Here is a 24,999-nt window from a genome sequence, read left to right as displayed (position 1 = left end):
CAGCAGGGCTGTGAAGCAGTTCAGCGCTCAAAGCACACAGCTTTATAATAACAATTTACGATTTTTTTTATTGGCATCTTGAAGAACCTTTAACATCCATGGAAACTTTTCATCACACAAAAAGGTGGAAAAAAGTTGATCAGATTTAAAATGTTCTTTACATCAAGAAAAATGATGCTTTTAAGAACTGTTTACTTCTTTTGGGAATTCTTATACATATTATTGCTGCGAAAATGTGTGCGTTTTTGGAATTTTAAAGAGTGTATAACCCGTGGGTCCCCAATGGGTCACCCTTTCTTAAAGAGCCACTTTGTTACTCTGTATTTAATCATTGAGCTAGTTACTGTATGTCCAAACTTTTGGGCAGCGCTCCTTATTAAGGTAGGAAATACTTTTGAGCCCCTCAAACCTCCAACTTTCAAGTCAGTGAAAGACTATTGACTGTCAGCATAAAGTGTGGTATACATTACTGTTTATTCTGGTCAGTAATCACCCATTTAAATGAAAATTCTGACATTTTGTTTCATAACTTCTTTATACTACAACATTGCATTTTTGATAGTTATTGCTACATAAATATATATACACTATAAACGCTTCTATAGAATGTATTGTGTAGATTTTTTTTTTTTTAAATAAGACAAAAAGACATGATATAACAAATAGGCCAAAGATTAAGTATCTTTGACTGCAACAATATGAAATTCTCCAATGCAGAGTGTCACAAAAGTGCTTAAGCATGGGCACATGGTAATTCACAATTTAATGCATAATCACTCAGAGTCACATAGAACCTTGTTCCATAATGAAAATGTCATTCAGTTCACTACTCCAGTTCTCTCATCTATCAGACATCTGACTGTGAGTACTTGACCATTCAGAATCACCAATAAACTCCAGCAAAATACAGTCCTTTTAAACAAAAGCACAGGCCTTTATGATCAGCTTATGCAAGAGAATGGGAACTTTGGAACATGTTGGAGAGAGTTTTACTGTGCTGAGTGTCGTAAGCGATCTCAACATGTTGTTTGAGTGCTGAATGAAGAATGACGTGACTAACACAATCTCATGGAAATTCGTAATTGGTGATTTGGTAGCTTTGTATGAATTCATATGATCTTGTTTGTTGTCTGTTTTCTTATTATCTGCTTATGTCCTTGTGCCAGGTGAACCGTCATGCTTAGTTTTTTTTTTTGGTACAGTATTGTACAATTCACTTTGTATAAATTCACTGTTTTCCCTTTTTTGTCCTTTTTTTGACCTTAACAGTGACAACCATAATGCACAGAATCGTATTGGATCAGTCCCATCAGACTGATACTTGATCCGGAAAAAGGTCCGTATCCGACTGATATGATAGAGTATCAGATCGGTGCAGTAATGCGATACACATAAAAATGTAAATCTCAGAGGACAGTGGAATAGCTGTGCTTAGTAATGTCTTGTTTACTTGCTAACAATGCTTAAACATCTTTCAAAGATGTAATGTGTGAATCTCGCAACAGTTGGAAATTACAGTGATTAGTCCTTTCTTGCAAGTGCTTATTGTAACAGATTAGGAATTCGTAGTTATGACATTAAATACCTGTAAACTGTAAACCCCAACAGATTGGTGCTTGGCATTTTGAGAAAGCACAGCCAGTTTGTGTGCTCTATGCTTTAGATAATCAGTGAAAGATCTGTTGACGAGCCATCTGAATCTGCTCATGACAAACTTACTATATTTGCAGGAAGTGCATCTTCTGTTGCTTTACATGGTCATGTTACCTTGCATATATTCATCAAAAATGACTTTTTTCTGTTATTATTTCTGTTTATACCACTTCTTCATAAGATTTATAAATTTGTTAATATATAATAAACCTAACATGTCCTATATGAATCATTGTGAATCCCATGTGGTGAACCCCAGGTTAGGAATGATGTTTTTTTATTTTTCCCATAATCATTCATAAAGTACTCTAATATCAATTTCAGTCCCTCCTCCCTCACTCTGTAAAGTGTTGGGAATATTAACGCTATCGGTGGGAACGTGTAAAGGAGAGTGCGAGGCCATTCGTGCGCCAGCGCATCTATCCCCAGAGGCGCGCTCTGATCTTTCAGAGAGAAGAACAGAGGACACTGAGCATTGTCGTGGGACGCGAACAGATCCACTGTCGCTCTGCTATATATGCTCCAAATCTGTTCGACCACTTCCCTGTTCAATTTCCACTCCCCGTCGAGGGGATTGCCCCCGGACAGCAGATCTGCACCCTGGTTCATGACACCCTGTACGTGTGTCGCTCTCAGGGATAAAAGATTGGCATTGCTCTATAAAATCAGTTTGCGTGGTAACGTGTGCAAAGAAAGTGATCTGAGACCTCCCTGTCAGTATATGTAAGCCATGACTGTAGTGTTGTCCATCTCACAAGAACATGATACCCTTTCAGAAAAGGAAGAAAATGCTTCAGCGTCAGAAAAACGGTTAGCATTTCCAAATAGTTTATGTGAAGATTGGTCAGTTGTTGACCCCATCTTCCATTCACTATCCTGCCCTCGTGAATGCCCCCCCAACCGGACAATGACGCGTCTGTTGTTATGACTTGTCTGGCTCGAACCACGCCCATGGGTACCCCTTGAACCAGAAAGGTCGGGTGTCTCCACTGGCGCAGTGCCAAGACTGCCTCTGACGTCACTCTCACTCTCCTCCGGGAGTGACGTAATGGGTCCAGCCCCTGAGACGCTACCCAGCGTTGAAACTCTCTCATGAACAGTCTGCCTAAGGGAATAACTATCAGGGCTGAGGCCATCAGTCCTTATAGTCTGAGGCATGTGCGAAAGGAGACACAGTTTCATCTCTGAAAATCGGTCATGCAACGAGTGAATTTTCTCACCCTGTCTTCTGACAGTCGCGCTCAGAATGACACCGAGTTCAGTGACAGCCCCAGATATGTTATAGACTGTTGGAATTAAAACACTCTTTTTGATGTTTAATTTTAAACCCAGTTTCTGTATATGTTCCAGAAGTATAACTGTGTGTTCTCTCGCTTCTTGCTCTGACCGAGCTGTCACCAGCCAGTCGTCTATGTAAGTAGCGAGACAAATGCCTTTCTCCCTGAGCGGAGTCAGGGCCGCTTCTGTACATTTTACAAACACTCGGGGGCTGAGAGACAAGCCGAATGGTAGAACCAGATATTCGTATGACACGCCAAGGAAAGCAAACCTCAGGAATTTCCTGTGGGGTGGATATATCTTTATGTGAAAATATGCGTCTTTCAGGTCGATTGACGTAAACCAATCGCCCTGGCGCACTAATTTTAGGAGTGTAGAATGAGTGAGCATTCTGAACTTGTACTTCCTTAAGTATTTGTTCAGTGCACGCAGATCTAATATGGGACGAAGAGCTCGAGTCCCTTTCTTTGGGACGAGGAAGTATCTCGAGTAAAACCCGCTGTGGCTCTGCTCGGGTGGGACCACTCTTATCGCCCTTTTGTTCAACAGAGAGGAAATTTCTTCCTGAAGAACATGCTTTAATTCTCCCCGCACCTGAGAATGAATTATCCCTTTGAAATGTGGGGGGGACGCGGCAAACTGCAGTCTATACCCGAGTTGTATTGTCCTTAATACCCAGTGGGACTGTGTGCATTCTCGCCAACTGATTATTCGCAGCGTTCTGGCGCCATCGTGTGGCTGAGTCGTGAACGAGTTTGTGGTCTGTACTGCGCATGCGTGGGCACTTAGCGCTTGGACAGAGTTTAAGTGTCTCATCACCTCTAAGGGAGCGATAACTCCCCGAGGTGATGTTATAATGTGTTCTGTTAACATGTTTTGCAAAATTTTGGGGGGGAATTATGTTTTGCAACATGTTCTGGGAATACAGTGAAAACTTTGAGTTTTGAACATGAAAAGTGCTTGTGACTAGTGGGTGGGTGTGCACCACTGCGCCATCTCTTGTCCTTTTCACTGCTCTGCTTCCCCTGGCCCAACCGGGCTCTATTTTCCACACAGAACATCTGGGAACTTCGAAACTCGTCCCTTGTCGAACGCTGAACATCTGGGGGTCGGGAGCTAGCGAACAGGGGGGCTGTGGGCTCCTTTCCCCGGGGAAGACCCCATCAAACTGCCGCCTTCTTCCTCCTCGCTCCCTGAGGATGGGAGTGAGGTTGAGGAGCTGGCTGGACCGCCTGAGCTGTTGCAGGCGGATAGTTCTTCCTTGGCCAGGCAGTTCTTTGTTCTGGGACTCCGCTGTGACCCGCTGCATTCACGTTCAGTCTCTGCCGTCTAGGAATGCGATAGCTGGGGGGTGGGCGGGCCGTAACTTGTGCGAAGGTCTGCCGAGGTGGCGGAGGGGGTGCAGTCTGTGCCTTTCTAGGCATACAGAGCTGCAAAGCCTCATCATCCCTCTTCTTTTCCTCGCATCTCTTTTGCATCAGTGTCAGAGCCGAGCCAAAAATGCCCTCTGCGACCACCGGTGCATCCAGGATGGCTTCTTTTTCCCTGTCAGAAAGATTCGCCAAGTTAAGCCAACGTCCTCTCTCTTGAATGACCATTGTGGCCATGGCCTTGCCCGCGGCTTGAACCGCGCACCTCTGAAGACGCAGAGAAAGATCCGTAATGACACAGATCTCTTCCCAGTGCATCTGATCTGGCATGGTCAACGCTTCGTCCTGCAATTCCGCTTGGTACACGGTCAGCATAGAGGTCGCGTTCAGAGCCCTGACAGAGAGAGCAACTGCTTTATAAGCGCGTTCCATCATGCTTGACTGGAAACGGTAGTTGTTGACCCCATCTTCCATTCACTATCCTGCCCTCGTGAATGCCCTCCCCAACCGGACAACGACGCGTCTGTTGTTATGACTTGTCTGGCTCGAACCACGCCCATGGGTACCCCTTGAACCAGAAAGGTCGGGAGTCTCCACTGACGCAGTGCCAAGACTGCCTCTGACGTCACTCTCACTCTCCTCCGGGAGTGACGTAATGGGTCCAGCCCCTGAGACGCTACCCAGCGTTGAAACTCTCTCATGAACAGTCTGCCTAAGGGAATAACTATCAGGGCTGAGGCCATCAGTCCTTATAGTCTGAGGCATGTGCGAAAGGAGACACAGTTTCATCTCTGAAAATCGGTCATGCAACGAGTGAATTTTCTCACCCTGTCTTCCGACAGTCGCGCTCTGAATGTCACAGAGTTCAGTGACAGCCCCAGATATGTTATAGACTGTGTGGGAATTAAAACACTCTTTTCGATGTTTAATTTTAAACCCAGTTTCTGTATATGTTCCAGAAGCATAACTGTGTGTTCTCTCGCTTCTTGCTCTGACCGGGCTGTCACCAGCCAGTTGTCTATGTAAGTAGCGAGACGAATGCCTTTCTCTCTGAGCGGAGTCAGGGCCGCTTCTGTACATTTTACAAACACTCGGGGGCTGAGAGACAAGCCGAATGGTAGAACCAGATATTCATATGCCACGCCAAGAAAAGCAAACCTCAGGAATTTCCTGTGGGGTGGATATATCTTTATGTGAAAATATGCGTCTTTCAGGTCGATTGATGTAAACCAATCGCCCTGGCGCACTAATTTTAGGAGTGTAGAATGAGTGAGCATTCTGAACTTGTACTTCCTTAAGTATTTGTTCAGTGCACGCAGATCTAATATGGGACGAAGAGCTTGAGTCCCTTTCTTTGGGATGAGGAAGTATCTCGAGTAAAACCCGCTGTGGCTCTGCTCGGGTGGGACCACTCTTATCGCCCTTTTGTTCAACAGAGAGGAAATTTCTTCCTGAAGAACATGCTTTAATTCTCCCCGCACCTGAGAATGAATTATCCCTTTGAAATGCGGGGGGTGGAAGCGGCAAACTGCAGTCTGTACCCGAATTGTATTGTCCTTAATACCCAGCAGGACTGTGTGCATTCTCGCCAACTGATTATTCGCAGCGTTCTGGCGCCATCGTGTGGCTGAGTCGTGAACGAGTTTGTGGTCTGTACTGCGCATGCGTGGGCACTTAGCGCTTGGACAGAGTTTAAGTGTCTCATCACCTCTAAGGGAGCGATAACTCCCCGAGGTGATGTTATAATGTGTTCTGTTAACATGTTTTGCAAAATTTTGGGGGGGAATTATGTTTTGCAACATGTTCTGGGAATACAGTGAAAACTTTGAGTTTTGAACATGAAAAGTGCTTGTGACTAGTGGGTGGGTGTGCACCACTGCGCCATCTCTTGTCCTTTTCACTGCTCTGCTTCCCCTGGCCCAACCGGGCTCTATTTTCCACACAGAACATCTGGGAACTTCGAAACTCGTCCCTTGTCGAACGCTGAACATCTGAGGGTCGGGAGCTAGCGAACAGGGGGGCTGTGGGCTCCTTTCCTTGGGGAAGACCCCATCAAACTGCCTTCTTCTTCCTCCTCGCTCCCTGAGGATGAGGTTGAGGAGCTGGCTGGACCGCCGGAGCTGTTGCAGGTGGATAGTTCTTCCTTGGCCAGGCAGTTCTCTGTTCTGGGACTCCGCTGTGACCCGCTGCATTCACGTTCGGTCTCTGCTGTCTAGGAATGCGATAGCTGGGGGGTGGGTGGGCCGTAACTTGTGCGAAGGTCTGCCGAGGTGGTGGAGGGGGGGCAGTCTGTGCCTTTCTAGGCATACAGAGCTGCAAAGCCTCATCATCCCTCTTCTTTTCCTCGCATCTCTTTTGCATCAGTGTCAGAGCCGAGCCAAAAATGCCCTCTGCGACCACCGGCGCGTCCAGGATGGCTTCTTTTTCCCTGTCAGAGAGATTCGCCAAGTTAAGCCAACGTCCTCTCTCTTGAATGACCATTGTGGCCATGGCCTTGCCCGCGGCTTGAACCGCGCACCTCTGAAGACGCAGAGAAAGATCCGTAACGACACAGATCTCTTCCCAGTGCGTCTGACCTGGCATGGTCGACGCTTCGTCCTGCAATTCCGCTTGGTACGCGGTCAGCATAGAGGTCGCGTTCAGAGCCCTGACAGAGAGAGCAACTGCTTTATAAGCGCGTTCCATCATGCTTGACTGGAAACGGTCCACTTTGGATGGCAACGTCGGATTTGCAGCCGCCGTGTGCTTGTGCGTGGCAACTAATGGCTCCATGGGGGGCATTCGGAGAAGTCCTACCTTCTCCATTCCCTCCACATCGAGAGCGGATCCTCCCTGCACGGGCATTTTGCTGGTGAACGGTTTGTCCTTCCAGGTCACCGCAACTTCCTCCAGGAGCTCTGGAAACACAGGAAGGAGCTGCCGTGCTGCCCGTTTCGCTCTCGGCAGCCTCTTGCCCTCGTAGCGAGACTTTACAGTCTCTGCTACCACGGTCGGCCACGGAATGTTTAGTTTCTCTGCAGCACGTTTGCACACATCCTGCAGATCAACACTGAGAAGAGGGGATGGTGCCCCATCCGCATCTTCCGTGGATCCCGCTGCGGCGAGGGGTTGTGCCGGGAGCGCATGGGGGAGGAAAGGGGAGTCCTCGAAATCTTCCTCTTCTTCAGAGAGAAGAAAGTCCGATTGTCCCTCTTCCTCGAAATCAAGCGGGTCCTCTTCCTCGTCCGTGCTGAGCACAATGGGCAGAGGGACGCAAACGTCAAGCTGTTCACCCCAGGATAAAGCTGCCGTGGTGGGCAGCTCTACAGGGATGGGTACCTGCGGAGTGGCAGCTGGAACGGGGCTAGGTGACATGAGGGGATCGTGGCCTGACAGGCTAGCTTGGCGTGCTAGCCTGCGACGAAGGCTCTTCATAGTGAAGCGTGCGCAGTGTTCACAGGAACCGGGGTTCTCGATCGCCAATTGGGCATGTTTCAGCCCAAGACATGCAGAACAGACCTGGTGTGTGTCCTTGCATGAAATTTTGTTCCCGCATAAACAAAGTCGCACAGCATCTCCCTCACTAGCCGGGATTGTCTGCATTGCTGCAGCCATCGTAATATCGAACAGTCCTTGCAATCGGCTGGAATGCAAGTTGAAGGAGTCAGGCGATAAACGGCGTGGAGGCCAGTTGTTCGTCCAGGAGTTCGTTAAAAGTATACCTAATTTGTAGGCTTCTGGTGTGAAGCGAGAAGAGGTTTTTGAATGTCGTGGTGACGTTGTGTTGTGCCCTTTATACTGAGGGGTGCATTATTCCAATAGGAATTACTGTTGTTCTATTGGTTGCCATCTGCCATATTACATCCCGCCAATAGAATCCATCAAATAGACACCATTAAAGTTGACATTAAAACCAAACAAATTCCCATTATAAGGAGGGGCCTGTCTGTGTGACATTACACAGACAGGCATCTGAGATCGGCTCGATTTGAGAAAGGGGAAAACATTTAACCAGATTAAAAAAAAAACACAGGGTGGATTTTTATCATTATAGGGTGGTTGTGTACACACACTGCCAACACACATTTAAGTTCAAACAACTTGTAAAAGTGCATGTAGCATCCTATGACCCCTTTAAGTTAACCTTGATTGGTCATCTTATGCTAAGATCCTAATGATGTGTTACTGGCTTGTGGCCAATGTTGGAGTGACCAGGATAGCTTATTTACAGTCCTTACATTAAAACTGAGAAAGAAATAAAAAGAAAGAAAATAAGAGTTAATCACATATAATGTACAAATGGAATGAAATGTGGAGTCACCAATGTATACCCTATATGTCACTTCTTTGACTGTTAGAGCCAGACACAGCAAATAAATCATGTCATGAAAGAATCAATCCTACTTCTGCTCTTCAAACATTTCAGAAACATACAACCCACTGAAAATTAATGGACTTGAATGATCAGCCTTCTTTTACTTTTGAACCGACACCCTATTAAACTAGGCCTCAGGCCTGACCGGCAGTTGAAGTTTTGGTGTGATAAAGTTTTGCAGTATCCGCAACTCATGCTTAAGTGTTTTCTTTTGCGAGATAAAAATTCATTTTCCCCACTTAATCTAATTTAGAATGGTATCAGACTATCAGCACTGATGCGCTTTTTAAAATTCAGAGTTGATTTCTGAGTTTCCGGTGCAGTAAGCAAGTTGAAATCTTTATAGCCTTTAATGGTTTATTGTTACTTAAAGTGCTTTTTAGTTCAAAAGCCTACAATCGTTCTGTTATGTATCTACTATCCAGTGTTTTCAGGATGGGCATCCTATTTGTGCTGCCCACACTTATTATCTATTAAGTATTCTATGTGATCCATTGTTCATTTTGAATTATTTTTATGCTTCTTTAGCATCTTTGTGTGATTATTACCGAGCTCTTCAGCACCTTTTGATTTCTCCTGCCAATCTGAATCTCCCTTGATGCATATGACCACTTGAATCACAGTTTGCTCTTCTTCATAACACCTAAACTGCTATATTGTACCAGTTGTGCATAAAGCTGCATTCCAGCCACCCCTAAACAAAGCTTACAAAGAGAAACCTTTACAGTGGGATTAGAAATACATTTTCAAACATTTTTATTGCCCTTTTATTGCTAAAATAACAATCCCTCAGTTCAGTCAGTAATAAATTTGTGTGCACAATCAGTGCAACAAAAACACACCATTTAGTATTTTGTCACACAGCAGTCTCAGACATCTGGCTGTGAACAGCCTTCAGACACATCAGAATGACTGACACACACTTATGATCAAATGTGACAAACTGCTGGATATATTCTATTGACCTTTTGACCTGCATGACATGAGGAAGCCATTCGATTTGTCATACGCCAGGAAACATCAAGTTTGTGGTTTTTGCGCTTTTCCCTCAGCTGAAGCAGCAAAACGCAAACATATATACACATGCACACAGGTACTTTATCTTGCTTCCAGAATTCAGATGTGTTTCGTGTTGGTCACAAGCAAAATGTCATTTATTTACATTACAGTGGTAATGTATGGTGTAATTAATATTGGTAATTTGAACTGAAAAACAATGTAAAAACTGCCTTTTAAGTAATTAACTGTACTATCAGTTATCATATGGTTAAAAACTGTATATTTAACAAGACATGTAAATGTAGTAAAATATATAATTTGTAAAAAGTATGTATTACTTATTAAGATATTACTTGTAAATTATAAATGATAAGCAATTTATCCTATAGTGCATGTATGTGTATTGTCTTGTTAAATATTAATATTATAGCCTATATGTTTGTCTTATTAAGATATTACTTGTAAATTATAAATTATAAGACAAACATATAGGCTACTTATCAAAAAAAAAGAAATTTATTTTTTGAGCACACACGCACACAAACAAAAAAAAACGTATGCTGTAAAGTAAAAAGTAAAAATGCTATGGCCTGTTAATTGATTAACTGTATTGTATGTTACCATATGGTTAAATTTGTATAATATTTAACAAGACAATACACATACATGCACTATAGGATAAATTGCTTATCATTTATAATTTACAGCTAATAAGACAAAACATGTACTTACCAAAACAAATGAAAACTTATTTTGTTGAGCACAGAAGAAGATATTTTGAAGAATGTGGTAACTAGTTGACGGTAGCCATTGACTTCCAGAGTACTTTTTCCGTAATATGGAATTCAATATCTAACTGTTTGGTTACCCACATTCTGTAAAATATCTTTGGTGTTCAGAAGGAGAAGGAAACTCATACAGGTTTGGAATCATAAATGATGACAGAATTTTCATTGTTGGGTGAACGATCCCTTTCAAATGTACAGTCCATAAACTCTGAAACATTGTCACTTTATTTGTTACAGTAAGTTCTAGCAGTCACAGCTGCAAGTTTTTTTATAGTGTACACCGTATATCATTTCAGTCCATTTTAACAACAGTGAGATGTTTTATTTTCACTTTAAACTGCAGATTTTTGATGCTCTAATCACAATAAATAATGCCACTTCCATTTAATGATGATTAGCATAAGCACCTCTATTCACTTGATATAAAGGATGGAAGTTGTTAGCCTGTGAATGGTGTGTGAGTGGAGGGGCTTTTCTCTCAGCCCACCATCTGAAAGGGCACGACCGCTGTTTGTTAAGAGCACTGACTTCATTTATTGATTCGGCCTGAAAACCTCTGACATAACTGTGAGCAATCTATAGCCACAGCAAAATAGTCTCAAGCAGCTGCCAATAAACTGGTTGTCTTCCCCTGTGTTTTGTCCTGTTGTTCTCTTTATTCATGGAGCGCTGGAGAACGGCTTTCTCTTCTTTACCATCTGATTAGCTTATCTTAATGACCACAACTCACTACAGCAGAGGTTAGTCAGTGATCGCCTTGACCTGCTAACCTCTCTCTCAGCTGTGGCACCTTCGCTTTACTCCGGCCTGCAAAGAATGATGTTAATGACACTTTACATGAATAGGGCATAAATAGGGTCTGAAACAAAAAAGTAATTTTCTTTTTCAGCAGTGGTCAGTGAGGTGCTTAAAGGGATAGTTAACCCAAAAATGATAAATTAGCCCATTATTTACTCACCCTCAAGCCATCCTAAGCGTATATGACTTCCTTCTTTCAGATGAATCCAATCGGCGTTATATTAAAAATGGTCTTTGATCTTTCAAGCTGTTTAATGGCAGTCAGTGACACACATATATATATATATATATATATATATATACTGTATATATCAGTATACCGTTTTAAAATGTCACCGTTTTAAGGAATATTTCAATCATTTTATTTTATTATTTTGCAATGGAGGAAAATCATGCAGCAATGGGTTTGCATGTCGAATTTGTGAGAGACAATTAAACATTACTTTTTTGATCAATTAAATAAGTTCAATTTAAATTTGTTTTTAGAATTAGATTTTGGAATTAAAATATATTCAGCAGTTTTTCGATATTGTTACATCGTTGTACGACTTTCACTGTTGGTTACAGTCGAGAAGGTCAAGACAAGCGAGGCAGTGCAAAGTGCCAAACAGTGTGAGACAGCTTCTTTCTGTGCTGTAGAACTGAAAACATTCCAGCCTATTTTATCATGGACCGTGGTCAGTCTGTATTGTTGTTAGGGTGGTGTGCGAGAGTTTTCTACACTTTCCTCCTTGTGGGAATGGATAATGATGTCCATATAGTCAGGAGAATGAAGACTTGCATGCGTAAGACCAACAGAAGCAAGCATGGCGGTCATGCTTAGCGTGCTAAACAGAGAGGGCCTGTCATCTATCCTTTCCGCTTCCTCCCCCAGTCAACCCCCACCTGCCTCGATCCCACCCATGCTCTTTGTTCCTGGGCCGCACATCCTGTGTCTTCAGAGGCTGGGGACTGGAGCCTGGGATGAAGAGGATGCAGTTGAACACAGATTTAACCTGTTCTTAGACACAGTGGAAATGTGGAATATTTAGCGGTTAAACGTACAGCTCGTGACTGAACTTTCAGCCAATGCTTGATGCTATTTAAATAATGGTCTTAGTTGTGAAAAAGACAATCCACTGTAGGAGTCAAACTGATATATTTTTGATTCAAGGAGATTAATACTCTACGAATAAGACCAACACGGGACTTCTTAACAAGCTTAACCAACAATCTTCCATGTTTAATCAGCTTTACCAGCTAAGTTTTGCAGGTCATCAGTATAAAGGATACACCGGCATTAACTACGATAAACAAGCAGGACCAAAGAAATCTCTCTATTAGGGAACAATTCTCACTTCTAACTAACTATTAACTATGACTTTTGCCTCAAACTCCAAATTCGCTTATTGATAGTTAGTAAGGTAGTTGAGGTAGGATTAAGGGATCTAGAATATGGTCATGCAGAATAAGGCATTAATATATGGTTTATAAGTACTAATAAACAGCATATATGCTAGAAATATGCATGCTACTAAGCTGAGTTAATAGTAAGAATTTGTCTCTAAATTAAATTGTTACCTATGCAGCTTTTTGCAGGCTTGGTGTGTCAAAACAAGACCAGTCTCCTCCTGACTGTAGCTATCCAAATTATTTTTAATGTGTGGTCATGTGTAGCTTGAATGTTTGAGGCTTTCGGGTGTTATTCACACAAAAACTATCCTTTATGCTACTTGATAATGCAAAATTATATTTTATAAAATTTATTTATTATTTTAATCACTGGTTTGTAGCACAAATAGTTTTACCATTTAATACACTTTGTTTTTCTTGTTACTTATAGCAGCTAATGAATCAGCTGAATTTTCAGGAGCCATTTACTCCAGTCTTCAGTGTCAAATGAACCTTCAGAAATCATTTTAATATGCTGGGACACACCTGTTAATTATTGAATTCAGGTGTTTTAATTAGACCCATTTCCACAGGTGTATAAAACTAAGCACCTAGCCATACAATTTGCATTCACAAACATTTGTGAAAAAAGGGTCGTTCTGAAGAGCTCAGTAAATTCAAATGTGGTACTATAATAGGATGCCTCCATTACAGTAAGTAATTTCATGGAATTTCATTCCTGCTAGATATTCCACAGTCAACTGTAAGTGGTACTATTGGTAACTAAAAGTGTTTAGGGACAGCAGCAAATTGAAGCCACAAAGCGTTTGCTGATTCCATACAGTAGCTGAGGAGTTCCAAACTTCCCCTGCCATTAATATCCAAACAAAAACTGTGCAGCGCGAGCTTCATAGAATGAGTTGCAGTGGCTGAGCAGCTGTATGCAAGCCTCACGTAATAAAATACAATGCTAATCACGCTTCCCATTACTTTTTCCATATAGTGCAGGGGTGTCCAATCCTGCTTCTACTCCAATGTCCTGCAGATTATAGCTCCACCCAGCTCCAACACACTTAAGCCGGGCACACACTGCATGATCTTCAGATGTTAAAGGTCCTTTATGGAACCATTTAGACAAAAAGGTTCTTCTATGGCATCGTGAAGCACCTTTATTTTTTAAGAGTGTACAGCCAATGAGAGAGCACGAAAAAGGTAAGGGAAAGTTCAGTGGGAGCCAGGTCACATAATCTGTCTGCAACTGGACATCAGCAAGAAACCCTTCTCTTCTTTCTCTCAGATTTGTCTTAATTTCTTTACCGCAAATTCATGATTTCACACTTTCATATAATAAACAGTAGAGGTTATGCGTATTTGGTGTGCTGTCCGAGGGGAGGGCTCCGAGCTCGGAATTTTAGTCCGAACCCAGAGTACCCCCCCTACAGGTTAATACAGAAATAGTTGTAAGTGTGGAGAAGGGGTGGCAGAGGGATTCTGGAAAAACTGTCAAGGAACAGAGGTAAGTCTGCTGTGTATATTTACATGCCTCTTATCATGTTAATTAGGTTAAATTTCTGAACGTGTTCCTCCCGAACTTTGTTAATAAAACGTAATTTCACGAGTTCACACGTATTTGGTGTGCTGTCCGAGGGGAGGGCTCCGAGCTCGGAATTTTGGCTCGAACACAGAGTACCCCCAAAAAGCAACAGAGCAAAGGACAGCCACCCGACGAATAACCCCCCCAAAATGAGCGCCGAAAATTTGGCGGGCTGGCGTTTAAGGAAGAAACTTAGGCCCAATCCCAATTCTATTTTATACCCCTCTGTCCTACCCCTTCCCCTTGTCCCTTGAAACTGAGTGTCAAGGGGTAGGGGTGAAAATATTCCCCTAAGAATTGGGACACCACTACTATACCATCACATGTCATCATACGTCGTCTAGCTCCTACAATACACACACCTATACTGCTGTGATGGTGTGCAACACGAGCCTTTAATTACTGTTCTATATTACTAGCCCCCCTCAATGTCTATGGTGGTTATCGCCCTGATCAGACATGAAAATATGTTGTGGCACTATCGTGCAGTAATGATATGACGTTAGCTAAATGTAGCAATTTTTTGCAAACATTTCGAGTAACATGACCGTAAATATGAACTCACGATTGAATGTAACATAAAACAAATGATTACTTTTCATTAAAATCTTTATTAATTCCAAAAATGCTTACATTTATGTGTCTTTTTGTTCGCTCGGGCAGCCATGTTGCCGCTGAAGCCGGTTTATGCTGAGATAATTCATACCCCTTCGTTTGAAGTGTGGTCTCGAAAAATTTTAATTTGAAGGGCAATCAGGCCCTTCCCCTACCCCTACCCCTCGAACCAAATGAGACTCGAGACAGGGAAGGGATAAGGGGTAGAAAAAGGGATTGGGAAGGGCCCTACCGGCCGATGGACGAGGAACAGCATGATTTGGGGTGCTCGATCGGGAGCTACCGACCGATAAAGGAGGAGCAGCGTGTTTGGGCTGTCAGACCGGGGGCCCGTACTGCCTCCAACGGGAGCAGCTTGCAGCGCTGGGAAGATTGGCCCCACTAGACGATAGATGAGGAGCAGCGTGATTTGGGAAGCCTGATCAGGAGGGCTCACACCGCTTCTTGATGGGAGCAGATCGCAGCATCAGAGGGGTGAGCCCTACTGGTCGATGACGGAGTGTACGAGGCTCGAATCGACTGACCGGGAAGGTCCACGTAGCTTTAACGGTAGCAACTCACAGCGTCAGATGGGTGGACTTTACCGGCCGATGGATGGGTTGAACTAAATTTGGAGTGCCAGCCGCAAGAGTTTTGCTGCATCCGACGGGAGTTCAATACTCACGCCATCGGACGGGTAAGCCTCGCTAGTGGATGGACGGAAAAGCCAAGGTTTTCCTGACCGGGAGGCTCTCGCAGCATCCGACGGGAGCTCAATACTCATGCCTCGGACGGGTAAGCCTCGCTAGTAGACAGACGGAAAAGCCTAGGTTTTCCTGACTGGGAGGCTCTTGCAACATCCGACGGGAGTTCAATACTCACGGCATTGGACGGGTAAGCCTAGCTAGTAGACGGACGGAAAAGCCTAGGTTTTCCCGACTGGGAGGCTCCAGCAGCATCCAACGAGAGTTCAATACTCACGGCATCGGACAGGTAAGCCTCGCCAGTAGACGGACGGACAAGCCAAGGTTGTGCGACCGGGAGGCTCCCGCAGCATCCCAAGGTAGCTCAAAACTCACGGCATCGGACGGGTAATCCTCGCTAGAAGACGGACGGAAAAGCCAAGGTTTTCCCGACCGGGAGGCTCTCGCAGCATCTGACGGGAGTTCAATACTCATGGCATCGGATGAGTGAGCCTCGCCGGTAGTCAAGAGAGAAACATATTTGTTCCACCAGGAGTGATCTTGCAGCATCTGCCAGGGAGTTCAATACTCAGAACAATTTGAGTTGTCTAGAAGGGTAGATGCTATGAGGATTACTTTGCGTAATTGTTTGACAAATCCAATAAGCTGCTTCTGATAACACGTCAGAAAATTTTGGTGCTGCTCTGCATCCAAAAGTTAAGCGTACGACAAAGTAGAATTTCCTGTGCCAGCGTACCCCAAATAAGTGCCATGAATCTGGATAGATAGGCATAGCTTTGAATGCTGAGGTGATGTCAACTTTTGCCAGCCAAGCAGGGGCGGCGCCAGAGAATTTTTAATGCAGGTGCTGAGGTGGTGCTAGCTCATTGACAGGGGGAGCTGGGCAATTCAGGGTTCCAGACTCATTCTTCCCACTGGTCGCTCTTTTGCGACTAACTTTCTCAGTTGGTCGCACAAGCAAAAGTTTTTTTTTTTTTTTCTTGCTACAACATGGGATTAATCAGTGCATGCTGATGAACTTTTATCATAGTTTATAGTTATATGGAAATGAAAGTGGTTAACATTCAACCCGTTCTTTTTCATCAGTAGTATTATTTGTGATTTGAATTTTGTGAACGGGAGTTCCTCTTTTGCTATGTTATAAGCCGGGCTTCGGATGCTTTCACTTTCGATTTCGCGATCTTGTCACGTTTTACAATAAAAGATAATTGTCTGTTTTGCTTAAATCTATATACCTTTCACTTTTTAAGACTAAAACAAAAGATGGATTCATTGTTCTTACAAAACGTTTATTAACAAAAACGAATAAGACGAGGCATGGCATACACCACATGTTGTATTATATAATGACTAATAAATCACAGAACGTTTAGCAAACACTGAGGAATCAAATAAAAATAAATAAATAAAAGAGAGCCTCCATAGCATAACGTGAGGTAAACAGCAAAGATAAGCTTTTCAAAATGAAAACAAAAAGAAAAGTAAAACTAAACTTGTGGCCGGTGACAGTGGTTGCATGTTTTTTCCCCCCCACAAGAATACCAACATGTTCACCTTCTCTGGTGGTTTAAGAAGTGTCCTTTTACTTTACTTTAGCTTGAGAACCATCCATCGTTTCCTCAATATTCGCGTCATTTTTGCTGAGCGCAGCTTCGCGCTCCTGCTGACGCGGCAAGTATAAACCAGGCTCTACAAGCGCTGCGCAGTTCAAACGAGTTGCCGTTTGATGTTTCTCATATGCAACAGAAATGACAGCGCTTATGAGTTGAACAACGCGGTGGTCGCGCCAGTGTGATCGCTCACAAAATTTAGTCACACAGGCAGAAAAAATGGTCGCAATCTGGAGTCCTGCAATTAATAGTAAATATAACCAAAACAGGTTATTATTATTATTTTTATATGAATAATAAAATAAATATAAGGAAAACTCACCCACTCGATTTTGTAATATTCTTTTATTTTGTAGTCCGTATGAAAGTTGCATTTCTATTAAAGGCATGTCCATGTGGAGATGGCGAGTCAGTGTCGGGTGCAAAGATTAAGTTGCCGAATGCCGACGCTGACTCGCCACATTCGGCAACCTCATCTTTGCACCGGACACCGACTCAGAAAGCACTAGTTTATTAATAAATAATTAAAATGTCTTCTTTTCCACCGACACGTTCATAATCACTTTGCTGGTGCTTTGAGGCAATTGCTTTATGCGCGAGCTTGAGCGCAGAATAGGCTATAGCCTAATACGCCTGCCTAGCTTATATATTAAAGGATGGTTAATATATTATTATATTAATCAATTTAATATAACGTGCGTCTAGAAAAATCTTTAGTCGGGGGCAGGCCTACTTAGCACAAGGAAGCGCTCCATTTTTAAAATAAAATGCTATAATGACATTACGAAAATTGCGACAGCTGCAAATCACGTCGTTATTGCATTGTACGAGATATGCATGTGTAAGGAGTCAAATTTTTGTTTTTGTTTCTTTGTTTATTATCATCTTAATTATTAAATACAATAGGCTATAGCATGTATATAATTGATTCCAGGAAAAAAAATCTGTGGGGGTGCTATGGGGGTGCTGAAGCACCTGCTAGCCCCTCCCTAGTGCCGCCCATGCAGCCAAGTGCTAAGACCCATGATTTTATCATATTGATTGCATGATCAATGTCCTACTATTGAGAGCGAATTTGTCAAGAGGAATCGAGGTGTTTGTTTGAAAACAGGGAGTTATGCGGAGCTGACAGATCGATTAGAAGGCGTTTCTTACCTAAGAATTTCCTACTAGCCACTCCAATGGGCTAATGTGAAACTGAGAAGGCGGGGCATCAAAAGGGCTGATCATGAACCCTCGTTGAATTCACGCTGCCTATGGGGGAAAAACTGAACAGATTATTTCTGTGAAACGGCTGAACGTAATGAAAAACTCAGAAAAATGGCAACTTTTGATGTCCACATTCAAGGATTTACAATTGCTGTAGCATTTCTGTCGTAAAGAAATGGCCAAAAATTAAATTATTGACCATATTGTTACTTGCCAATTATTATGGCCTAATTGCTATTATATATTAATTTTAGGTTATTTTAATGGCTATTGTTTGATTAGGCCTATTTTTACTACCATAAAAATAAATTATCCGATTAATTATCAGAACAATCAACCGATAACTCTGTTACCAAATTAATCGTTAGTGACTTAGATAAGGGGTATATGTCCGCACCTGCCAGGATCTGTGCTCAGATGTTGTGAGCCACTGGAGGTGGCTCCGAGGCAACGGCATTTGGTAGGACGGGCAGTGATGTTGTAATGAAAAGAGAATATTGTGATTTTAAATGAAGTAAAGAGCTGTGAGGGAGAGGAGCAGGGGTCGCGATTGTCAGCGGAGGCAGCCTCACGCTTAATATCGGCCTCTGGGGCTTGAGGTGGGAAACTGAGAGAAGCGTGAGAGAAAAAATGGTGGAAAAGAAAGAGATGTGATGGTCTGTGTTGCGAGCGGAGGCAGCCTTACGCTAGTGTCTGCCACGGGAGCTGGAGGCCACTGAAAAGGAAAAAAGGGTTATTAGTAGCGGGAGGAAAAAGACAGATGTGTGGGCCTGTGTTGCAAATGGAGGCAGCCTCACGCTTGCTTCGCCTGCTGTAGCTGTAGGCCACGGGATGGGAGTCCTGAAGAATCTGTGTAGCCTGCACTGCTAGCGGAGGCAGCCTCACGCTAGCGTTTGCTACAGGAGCTGGAGGCCACTGAAAAGAAAAATGGTTATTAGTAGCATGAGGGAGCGGAAGAGATGTGCGGGCATGTGTTGCAAATGGAGGCAGCCTCACGGGAAGGGGGTGGGGTTTGTGACGTCCTGAAGAACCTGTGTACAGTGTTGCCAACTTAGCAACTTTGTCGCTAAATTTAGCGACTTTTCAGACCCCCCGGTGACTAGCGACAAATCTAGCGGCTTCTTGGACAAACCTTAGCGAGTCTCTGTGACTCGCTGGTATTGCTGCACGAGTGCGAGTTCTTGCTTTCCCAGCGCACACACCTCTCTCTCTCTCTCTCTCTCTCTCTCTCTCTCTCTGTGTCTGCTCTGTTCAGCGAGTGGCTGAGAGAATCAGCGCTTTCAGTTAAAACAGATATTATGTTGCTTCTCTAATTTTACATGCAAATATAGCCAAAAACATGGCACAGGAATTGTCTTTGTCTTGGCTTATTTTATGTGTATTTGATCAGTTCATCAGATGACGGCTTGATTATAAATCAGATTTCACATTTTTGTGCAGATTAACATTTTGGAAGGGAGAGCTGGTTATGTAGTCTTAAAGGGCCGTATTTCAGTCAGTATTTCATATTTATCCCGTTGAATGACAACAGAAACAGTAAATTATATAAATGAAAACTGTCTTATTGAGAATTTGTCTAAATTAAAATACAGTATGTGAGCACAGAGAGACAAACAAATGTAAAAGGGTAATTCCTAGTATTCGGTGCCATTTGAGTCCCCATGACATAATGTGCTATATTTTGCGTAAAAATGGGTTAATACTTGTTTCTGAATGCTAATCTTACAAAGTTACTGCCCCTCTACAATCAAACACAATAAATAAGTGCTTAAAAATGAATGAATTAAAAATAATTACTCTTATTTTAGTGCAAGTAGGCTAAAATGCCAGGTCCCCAAGTAAGCTTGCATAACTTCAGCCACAAATATAAGTAATAAAAATCAAATAAATTCCAATATTGTTGTATATTCTTATTTATAATATTCCTCAACAAAATATATTTTTTTGTTATTTATATATTTTTAATGCGTAACGTCTTTAAAATATGTTGTGTCCCTGAATTGAATGTCCCCCCTGTTACTCTGTTGAAAAGTCCCTCTGAACACGGCCCTTGAATGTTTCTCTAATAACACGATTCTCAGGAAGTAGAATACTTTTTGGTGGTAAACTATCTACAAGAAGCAGAGTAATTAACAATCTTTAATTCACCCATTTTTCAGTGTTTTATAATGATTCACTGATGTGGTAAAGCATAACATGTCCACTCTGTTATGCTTATTTCTAATGGAAAATTATAATTTTTTGTAATTTTGAAAATGTGCTTAATAAGCAGGTTAAAAATCTTCCTCTGTGATCACTATGCACTAGCTTGTTGTTAATTACATGAGTAGCAATAGCTGACTTTAGCATAAAATGTCCCTCCTGTTACTGTCCACCCTGTTACTGTTTTGCACTGTAACAGGGTGGACATATTGTAACATTTGATGTAAAAATTACATAAATAAGTGTTTAAAGCATGTATTGGTACTTATAATTAATTTATTATGCATTTAAAAGAAAGAGTTGCTTAAATAGTATGCATGTAATTGTCAGGAAATAGCGCTGTTGTCTGCTGAAGAAAAGCAGCGGTGCTATAGGGCTCGTTGTGATGCATACCCTGAAAGAAGGCAGATATACTTCAATAAAAAGAAGGGGAGGATTTGTTAATCTAATGAATAACTGATTTGTTAAATCAAATGAAAAATTGTGTGTTTGATTGGTCCAGACGCTACAGGAGAAAGGACATAAAGGAAGGAAGAAAAAAAAGAAAGTGTTAGAACTCAGCTTTGTTGATTAGGTAGAAACTGTAATAAATTATCTTGACTTTGCCATTACAATGTGTGTGTATCTCTGTGGTGTGTGTTCGTGTCTATGTGCTGTGTGTGTCTGTGTGGTGTGTGTGTGTGTACTGGTATTCCCTGCATTATGGGGTCCAAATGTTCCCACAGGTATAGTAATAACAGTAAACTGTCATCTTGTGGGGACATTTATTTGGTTCCCATGAGGAAAACAGCTTTTACTCTAAGTCATACAGAATGAAGTGTTTTGAAAACCTAAAATAACTGAAGTTTTGTGTTTTGAAAATCTAAAACAACTGTAGTTTTGTGTGAGGGGTAGGTTTAGGTGTAGTGTTAGGGTAAGGATATATAAAATACAATTTGTACAGCAGAAAAACCATTACGCCTATGGCATGAACCCATAACGATAGGAGTGTGTGAGTGTGTGTGTGTGTGTGATGCGTGTGTGAGAGAGAGAGCAAAATAATATGTTCTCTAAAACTATGAACTTTCAATAGTAAAATACAATGATAAACCTATTTTGTAGCCTAATAAATGGACAGCATAACAAATTAGATCTTATAATAATAGGCAGGGCTTAATTTGTGCCGCAACAAGCCGGATCCTGATCTGGCACCTCCGAATTTGTTCTAAATCTGATCCGGCACCTCATTTGACAGATCCCCTCCTCACGCGCCAATGAAAGACATTTGTGTTGACCTATAGCGTGCATGTATTTCATGAAAAAAACTTCTATTATGAGCAGGCTTGCCTAGCATCTACATTTGAAACAACAAACTTGAGCGCGCAAAGAGATGCGACGTGGCTGCTCTCACAAATCATTTTTTGTGTGTATTTGGCCGCGTAAGCACAACAAGCTGCGAAAAATAACAATTTGGTACTCGCGAGGCGGTGCGATATGCGTGCTATGGATGTGACTGTGAGCGCATAGGAACCCCCCTTTGGAGCACGCGAGTATCAAATGGCTTAAACATAAAAAGATGTGCAAATGATACAGTTTTGTGACGATGCAACAAAGACTCGATTAGGCAAGTGACAATTCTGTTGACTGTCCCGAAACCCGAGCAAAAGTCTTGTATCGCAGTAGTGCAGCCCTCATTATAAACTCAAAAGCAGATTAAACATAATTCTATTATACAGAGATTTAAGGGAAAAAAATCCATGACATTTCCAAAATTTTTAAAATTTCATGACTTTTCAATTTTTTTCATGACCGTAAGAAGATGCACGCTGTTAATCACGTAAGCTGGTCCTCCATTGCGTGAATGCTCTGTTACCTCTCCCTCCTCTAATCATACCGGATCCATCACCCCACTTTGTTCCGGGACCTCGCAATTTACAAATTAAGCACTGATAATAGGTATAAGAACAACTTACTTTAATGTGATAATAGGTCTTATATCCTATACATTTTATATACAGAACCATTTATCTGTTGTAGTGATTGTAAATTGTGACAATATGCTTCTTGTATTAGGCAACATGTTGAAATATATCAGTGTTTTTTTTTTTAATATTACTAAAATAAGTTCAACAAATGCTATGCATATATTTGTGGTTACTTGTAGGAAATGAAATGGTAAAATGAAATAAGTTAAAATGGTTCCAATATTTCATTTAAATTTATTTTTATTCTAAAAGAAATGTGTTGAAATTATGCTGTCTCAAAAATACAACAACTTTTTTCAAGATAATGCCTGATTATGAACACTTTGTTAAAATACATTTGCAGAGTAAAGAGAGGGACATTTTAGCTCTTAGAAAATTACAATAACTGTGCATCCAAAACACTTGTTAATTGAGATGAGAATGTCCTGTAACAGGGTGGATATTTGGTCCTTGCATGTCTGAGGAATTTCGTGAAAAATTATTAAAGAATAATATCCTGAGCTGGACCAACATATTTTTCTTATAGTGTAACAAGCCCTTCTTCAGATAAAATGATTACATCATGGAAATTAAAAAAAATTTTTATGGAAAGTTACCAAGCTGAAATGGCACCGAATAGTAAGAATGACCCACAAGGCAATACGGCGCGATGACATCATGAATATGCTAATTAGGGCATGACGTCATCTAGCGACAATTAGCGACTTTTCAAACTGGCTTTAGCTACTTTCTATTGAAAGAAGTTGGCAACACTGCCTGTGTAGCCTGCACTGCTAACGGAGGCAGCCTTACGCTAGCATCTGCTATGAGAGCTGGAGGCCACTGAAAAGGAAAAGGTTTAGAATGTAAGGGCTTGTGTTGCAAGCGGAGGCAGCCTCACGCTTGCTTCAGCTGCTTTAAGGGGTGGTCACACTGCACTTTTCGTTCCATTGACTTCCATTCATACGCATGCAAACGCATCAGACTGTAAGCGCAAGCTCGTGCGAAAAGGTTTGCATTTCGCTACATTCCAAAGTTCAAACTTGGTGAACTCTGGCCTGCGAATTCGCAAATTCGTGATACCGTGTGACCAACGGCAGATCGATACATCACAGCATGACCTCCTATCTAAATTAAAATAACACATTTAAAACTGCAGCGCTGCAGGAAAGTGGAGTAGATTGCATGTTTTTACATTTTAGATGTATTATAATTTATTACGTGTTGAATTACATTTTTTATTTTTTTTTAAAGATGCTGCGCAGCGTGACGTCATATCACAACCGTTGCATAATGCGAAGCAATTTCGCATGCTCAAAGTCTAGTGTGACCGCGGCTTTAGCTGTAGGCCGTGGGAAAGGGGAGTGGTTTGTGACATTTGATGGGAAATGCTGAAATGCCTGAGTAGCCAACAAACCTGCCTTTTTGCGACTTTTTCTAAAAATTCATTTGTAACATGGCTTGCGCTGCTAGCGTGTCTGCTACAAGAGCTGGAGGCCCAGCTGCATACGATACTGTTTCCAAAGTTCAAACTTGGTGAACTCTGGCCTGCGAATTCGCAAATTCGTGATACCGTGTGACCAACGGCAGATCGATACATCACAGCATGACCTCCTATCTAAATTAAAATAACACATTTAAAACTGCAGCGCTGCAGGGAAGTGGAGTAGATTGCATGTTTTTACATTTTAGATGTATTATAATTTATTATGTGTTGAATTACATTTTTTATTTTTTTTTAAAGATGCTGCGCAGCGTGACGTCATATCACAACCGTTGCATAATGCGAAGCAATTTCGCATGCTCAAAGTCTAGTGTGACCGCGGCTTTAGCTGTAGGCCGTGGGAAAGGGGAGTGGTTTGTGACATTTGATGGGAAATGCTGAAATGCCTGAGTAGCCAACAAACCTGCCTTTTTGCGACTTTTTCTAAAAATTCATTTGTAACATGGCTTGCGCTGCTAGCGTGTCTGCTACAAGAGCTGGAGGCCCAGCTGCATACGATACTGTGGCTGGAAGAGCTGCGGTGAAAGGTTGAGCCGATGCGGGAAGCGAGTGAGGCTTTGCTGCGGTGAGATCTGGGGCGAGGCCCATGCTCGTTGAAGGGCTGCCGCTGCGACCCAGCACTTAAGGAGAGCCGGTGTTGTGCCCAATTCTGACCCCTGCCAGATTATTACCCCCCTAGTATTGGTAGGTTTAGGGTTAGGTGTGGAGGAGGGGTTAGGATTAGGGGTGGGGTTTGGATTAGGCAATCAGATTTCAACAAGAGGGGTAATAATTTGGCAGGGGGTCGAAAATGGGCACAACACCGGGTCTTGTGCGTGGCGGTGGTGATGTTGAGCGAGGCAAGTTCAGGACCTTGAGAGCTTTGCTCGAAATATTGGCCGCCCTGCTGGAGTGGATTTAGGAGTGAGGTTGGCTGATTGCAGGGAGACGAATAATTTAGATCGTACAGATCTGCTTTGTTTACCATCCGTGAGGACAGTACGTCGGAATAAATCGAGAGGGAGTAAAATCTTTGAGTGGCAGGGGTA

General features: G+C 42.4%; 1 protein-coding gene across 1 annotated transcript in view; it reads left to right on the top strand.

Moving 5' to 3' along the window:
* arrb1 (arrestin, beta 1) overlaps positions 1 to 24,999 on the top strand; it is a 64,174-nt gene that overhangs the window by 970 nt on the left and 38,205 nt on the right. The gene's annotated exons all lie outside the window — the stretch shown is intronic.

Source organism: Sinocyclocheilus rhinocerous, unplaced genomic scaffold (assembly GCF_001515625.1).
Source record: "Sinocyclocheilus rhinocerous isolate Xijiao unplaced genomic scaffold, SAMN03320098_v1.1 scaffold1270, whole genome shotgun sequence".
NCBI lineage: Eukaryota > Metazoa > Chordata > Actinopteri > Cypriniformes > Cyprinidae > Sinocyclocheilus > Sinocyclocheilus rhinocerous.
Note: the sequence above shows the minus strand (reverse complement) of the source record. Positions and strands in the feature narration are given on the sequence as shown.